This window comes from Sinocyclocheilus rhinocerous, unplaced genomic scaffold, assembly GCF_001515625.1.
Source record: "Sinocyclocheilus rhinocerous isolate Xijiao unplaced genomic scaffold, SAMN03320098_v1.1 scaffold504, whole genome shotgun sequence".
In the NCBI taxonomy this organism is placed as follows: Eukaryota; Metazoa; Chordata; class Actinopteri; order Cypriniformes; family Cyprinidae; genus Sinocyclocheilus; species Sinocyclocheilus rhinocerous.
In genome coordinates, this window is record NW_015645076.1 from 2,510,514 (window position 1) to 2,516,725 (window position 6,212).

At 37.5% G+C, this 6,212-nt stretch overlaps 1 protein-coding gene across 3 annotated transcripts in view; it reads left to right on the top strand.

The window, feature by feature from the left end:
* Positions 1-6,212, top strand: part of tmem198ab (transmembrane protein 198ab) — a 29,029-nt gene that overhangs the window by 4,237 nt on the left and 18,580 nt on the right. The window contains exon 1 of one of the 3 annotated variants that reach the window (XM_016508995.1): positions 5,529-5,632. The exons of the other annotated variants lie outside the window; for them this stretch is intronic. The gene's annotated coding sequence lies outside the window, so the exon portion shown is untranslated. Of the gene's footprint in view, positions 1-5,528; positions 5,633-6,212 lie in introns of those variants that run through there. 3 annotated transcript variants of the gene reach the window in all.

A 6,212-nucleotide genomic window follows, 5' to 3' on the forward strand; every position in this document is an offset into this window, starting at 1 on the left:
CACACATATATATATATCGGAGATCGCGCAGCTCACACATCCAGGAGAATAGAAACTTGTCAACGCTGCCCCACGACTTTTATTAATAACAATTTAAATACTGAATCGCTACATTATATTTTCCAACAACGAGAAGATATAATCGCTGTTTTTGAAGTAAACTCGCTCTAAAAAGAGAAACGCACAGACGCGCATACACGCAACTTTCATCTCTCTCTCTCTGGGCCTAAGTCCCGATCCGATACTTGTAAATTCCTAGTGTTTGGTGCACAATTCAAGTACATTAAAGTTATTAAAATCAATCCAATGTTTGTGTAGAGAGTAAAAGTAATATGTATATAGGCGGGGTTATAAAACTCTCTCTCTCTCTCTCTCTCTCTCTCTCTTAAAGGTAAAAAACTGGAGATATGTTTAGCGTTTTACGCACATTTGAGTGTCGTCTTTTCCTTTTAATGGCGGTTGGCAAATCTATTGGAAGGCAAATACTGCAACCTACTGCACGTCACTGGCATGACAGCTGATGTAAAAAATAAGGATCGTGCTTAGGAGAGCTGATACCAATCAGTTAAAAATGCTTGATCCTTGAGATCGGATCGGGACCTCCCTAAAAAAAATACGTTTTTCTATGAAAATTTCTGGGATCGCCAGGGATCTGATGTCCTTGTGTTTATTATTAGACTAGTAGCATTCCCATCTAAGGCCTGTCATCACTGATCAAGTCTGTTTACTACAAAACTCTTCTCTAGCTGGCTGTGATATTCAATGGTCTGAGCAATGCCATAACTTATTTGTGTTGAGTTGTAGTAGAATAGCCACAAAAGCTTTTGTTTAGCTCCCTGTCAGAGCCAAGCATTGTAGTGAAATCTGGTGTGGTAATCTGAGGAAAACCTGTTTCTTTTTTTTTTCATGTCAGGTAGATGTCATGTGCGTTGAATCCGTAACCTCATCCTGTTGACCTGGAATGATCTGGTTTAATCCTTTTAGTATTGCCTCTGAACATTCATTTGACAACCAGATATTAAATTTAACACATTGTCCATCATTGTTACTTTTAAGGATAAAGTAGCCACCAAACTGGACACATTTTGGGCCTTGAAAACCATGCATCAGCATCATAAAGAAAATGCGAAATTTGTTGTTATATTATCAGCATTTTTTCAGACGATTCCAGCCCATAGTAAGCATTGTTTTGCATGTGTGTCTCTCTCGTTTTCCATTGATGTGACCTCTCTTTTTTAACTATAGTTGGCCTCACGTGACCATCCCTGTGGGTACAATTACAACTCTGACGCCAGAGGAACGTGAATTCAATCCAGAAGTCAGAAGGTTTCTGTAATGACAGATTGTTTTCATTACCAGTGGTAGTTCGATGAGTGATTAGAGTGATAGACCCTGTTAAAAGGACATTTATATGCCTGTCTACTGTTTTATTTTGTTTGTTTGTTTTGGATTCTGTTTTGTTTTGTGTTTTTCCTTGTTGTTGTTTTTGTTTAGTTTTTTGTTGTTTTATTTAGTTTTTTGTTTTGTCCAGATAGTTATTATTTTTTTTTTTTACTATTTACGTCTGTGGCTTTTGCTTTGAAGTTGTCTTTGTTGTTTTGATGCAATGTGTTTCCTGTAGACTAAGCCATGTGGTGTCAAGAGTATGACCTCATTGGAGCCTTGTCGTGCTGGGAGGCCCAGAGTTTGGTTGTTTGAAACTACAGCAGGAGGTTAATTTCCTTGTCATTCAGAAAATTGTTGTTCAAATAAGTTCTTGTCCACATTCATGCATTTTGGTGAAATTTGTTAAACTCCGTCTGAAGAGTTGTGAAATGTTTCATCTGATTCCATTTTCTAGTTCTCTGCACAACCAGGCTGTGGGTTCCTTTCAGCCTACGTCAGCAGATACTGCAGGCGACACATGAACAGAATGAGCGGAGCATGACTGATCCATTATGAAGGAGTTATGCAAGAGACTTACTCTTCCCCACACACACTTTCACCCTCTTCCTAATCAATTCTTCTATTCTTCACATTATATTCCCCTCTCAGTCTCTTACACTCTAAAAAAATCACCACGGTCTTCTCCCTCTCTCTTGTCTTGCTCATTGCCTTTCATCACAAATTTTTTCCTCCTTTTTTTTATTCTGTTCTCTCTATTCTCTACCCGGCTTTCTTCCGCTGGCAGTGTTCCAGGTTCACACACACACACACACACACACACACACACGCACATTCACTCACACTGATCTCTTCCGGAGTGGAATTCTGTGCAAATACGGATATAAGAGTGTTTGCATGTATTTTTAAATTGATTAAAACAGAGAAAACTTGTATTTTTGTGTAAGGAAAAGATGTAGTTTTGGCATCTTTGTGAGGAAATTATTTAAGCTTAAAGCTGGATAGATGCTTTTCAGACATTCTGCAACACACCAAGGCTAGGACACCGTATGGAACAAAACAGAGAGTGCGAGTCCAGAAAGTATGCATTTCATGAGCAAAACTGGATAGAAAGTTGGCAAAGAAGACAAACAACTCTAGAGGCTATAGGGCTGGGCGATATAGGCAAAAATTAATATCTCTGTATTTTTTGGCTGATTTGCGATATACGGTATATATCTCTGTATTTTTGTTTTTGTAATATTTAATATATATTTCACATACCACCCAATGTTGTCCAACGAAACAATACGTATTAAAGGCTCTGAAAACAAATGAAGTTAATGTAACCATGTAAGCCTATATGATGTGCAAAAAAGGGTTAAAACCACATTTCATTCTAACATTATAACATTGCAATCTAAAAACAAAAATAATGCTTTTAAAGCAGAAGTCAAATTTACTAAACTAAAAATGAAAATAAATAAAAGCAAAAGCACAGACTTGTATTAGGCTGTTTTGATTAGGCTACCTTATTACAGTCACTTTACAGTTAGTGCTATCATATAAATACACTTTTTAAATATTAAATTAAATATATATTAAATATAAATATTTAACTACAATTTTTTCAGTTAGAGTGTTTTCAGCTTGTTTATTTTCATATAAAAATACGGCATGCAGTTGCATCAAACAATGGTATAAACATCATTCAATGTAAATTGTGATAATGGTAATTAATAATCGCAATTACAATTTCAAGGGAATAATCGACAATTATAATCGTGCAGCCCTAGTTTAGCGGAGAATCGCAAAGCAGAAGGCTCATGCACTTCTGACAGCAAAATATAAATATTTCCATGACTTTCTAACATTTACAGATGGAGGATATACAAATGTAAGTTATGCATTAAGGAAAACAGTACATCTCAAACATTAAACAGCGCGTCTCTGTCAGCGGCACACGCAGCCTTTCTGTCAGAGCCTCTTTAAACTCAAACTATAAACTATCTTGAGTTTTTTTTAAAGCCCTTAATATAAAGCTTGTCACATGTTTAGAACGAACTGGATTATGCACTTTCTTCTCGTACAAACTCGATATACCGCCCAGCCCTAGAGGCTAGATAAGATATGCAATACAATAAGAGAAAACTATGATCTTGTAGAAGGGTGATGCATCAGAACCCTGTCCTCTGATTAACATACACACTGTTCAACCCATCAGCCAAATTATTCACGAACTGAATGCTTTCCAAACACGACACTGCCTAAAGCACGCACACACATAGTCCCAATATAATCTGTAGCCAACGCATGCTGACAGTGCTGTAGGTGGGTTACTTCATAGATGTTTGGAGTTGGGTGTGGTGACTAAGGGAGTCGTGAGCGAATGTAGCCCACAGACAAGGCCCTGCTGCTGGGTAAGACAGGACAGCTTGTAGGGGGTGTAGCAGTTGGTGCCGGATCTGTTTCTGCAGTCAGATGACACTCGCATAGTGCCACTCATTCAGTACATCATCAAACATGTACAAACAAATGACGATGGCATAGTTATTCACGCGTGAATCAGTCTGGAATCAGTTGCCCTTTTGGTTTTCAATGGGGACATATTCCAGTATTGACTGTTATTATTTAAAAAAAAAAATAATAATTATATGATGTTAATTCTACACTTATGATAATATCGTTTATAATCCAGTGATAGTAACTTATCTGGTTGACACTCCAACATAATAGGTGGCGGTATTGCACCTTAAAGCTAGTTGCCACCCGTCATTAACATGTGAAGAAGTCAAAGATGAATTTGACTAATAGCATTGTTTATTTAATTAAAAGGTCTATATATATCGCAATAATATTATCGCAAATTCTTTTGGCCACAATAACCTGTAGTGAAAACCTGATATCATGACAGTCCTACTTTGTTCCCCCACATACAAGTCCACCTATAAACTAAAAAGTTATTTTGATTTACCTGATTACGTTACACCTTCTCTGACTTTTAGTATTAAAGGGATAGTCCATCCAAATCTGAAATTTCTGTCATCATTTACTCATCCTCAAATTGTTTCAAACCTGTATGAGTTTCTTTCTTGCGTGGAACATAAAAGACGATGTTTTGAAGAATGTCGCTGGTCCCCATTGACATTCATAGTATGAAACAAATACTGTGGAAGTCAGTGGGGGACCAGCAACTGTTTGGTTATCAACGTTTTTCAACATATTTTGTGTTCAGCAGATAAAGAAGGGTGAGTAAATAATGACAGAATTTGCATTTTTGTGTGACCTAACCCTTTAAATATGTTTAAATATTTTCCCTAATATATCTTTAAGAATTAATTAAGAAGAAATTAATAAACTCTGTGTGCCAATGTAGTTCACACTGCCACTCATCAGAAAAGAGCTAGTTACTGAATACTGAATAGGCGTTGATTTGATATGTGGGAAGAAGTATGTAAATGTGTTCATGGTTTTAATGTCAATAACGTGACGTATTCTAAATGACACATTTTTGTAGCTTAGTTTTCATAAATGGCCTTTGCAGACTAGGGAGGGAGTGAATTGTGAATATTGTCATATGCTGAGCATATCAAAGTCTTTTATTTCTAAGAAGCCTGAAAATTCCTGTTTTTCACAATGTCCTCTTTAAACATGTTTTCTTTTCTGTGTTAAGTTGAAAGGTTAGAACAGCTTACAACAGGAGTTAAACCAGAGAATTTCTTGTAGGAGGTGGCAACATCTCCATCTGTAAAGTGTTGGGCTATATTTGCACTAAAGCAGTTTATTAAGTGTACAATGGTGCATCTCCTCATTGACTTCCATTCAGAACAGCCACTCATCTCCCTGTTGGATGTTACACTTTTTTTTTTTGACGGGGAAGGCTGGACTATTTCAGTTTACTGGAAGAAATATGGGTATGGAAGGGAAAATGAACAAAACAAAGAGATTTAATCTCATTGAGTGCTCAGCTTTTACATAAAATGGTGAAAGATAAATTGGATGGTTGTTTGAACATGTTATCTGAGATAGAATGGACCGGGTGGCTAATGTTGGACCAGCGGATGATGAATCATATAGTGTTTGTCAGTAATCTGATTATGTTGTTGCTCTGAAGGACAGATAAACACAAGAGTGTGACTGTGAGGTAAATCGAAGTGCATTAAGATGAGAAACTGAAGCACAAGTGTCCGAATCCACTAAAACACCTTCAGGGAATGAAGATGGGGAACGCCATGCCTCTCAGTTTAAATGGAAAGAAGTGCAAGTTGAGGTAAACGACCACAGATGGAAGTAATTAATGAGCTTTACAGAAGAACAGCAAGGGAGGAAGAACAAAATACAGTGGGAGGCTAGGAACTGAGCAAAAGGAAGGCAAACAGAAACAATAGAACAATTTGAAGCCAGACAAGCCTAACAGCTGTGTCAGATTAGGTTACCATGGTTACAGTGTCCATCTCACTGGCCAACAACAGGCGGGGCAAGACTCTCCAGAGGTCATGATATCACCATGACCAATAAAGAGGTGTTGTCTATTTGAATGTGGTCATCCATGTGACCTCAGGGAACCTCTGTAAAGTAACAGAGTCAGAAAGTATCAGAATTCACAGCAGTTTAAAGTGTTAGTTCACCCAAAAATGAAAATTAGCCTGTGTTTTACTCACCCTCGAAGCATCCTAGGTGTATATGATTTTCTTCTTTCAGACGAATCCAGTCGGAGTTATATAAAAAATTGTCCTGGGTATTCCAAGCTCTATCATTGCAGTCAGTGGGTGTTGCAGTTGAACAGTCCACAAGTCGTCAAATAAAGCGCACGCATCCATAATAAAACGTGCCTCACATGGCTCCGGGGG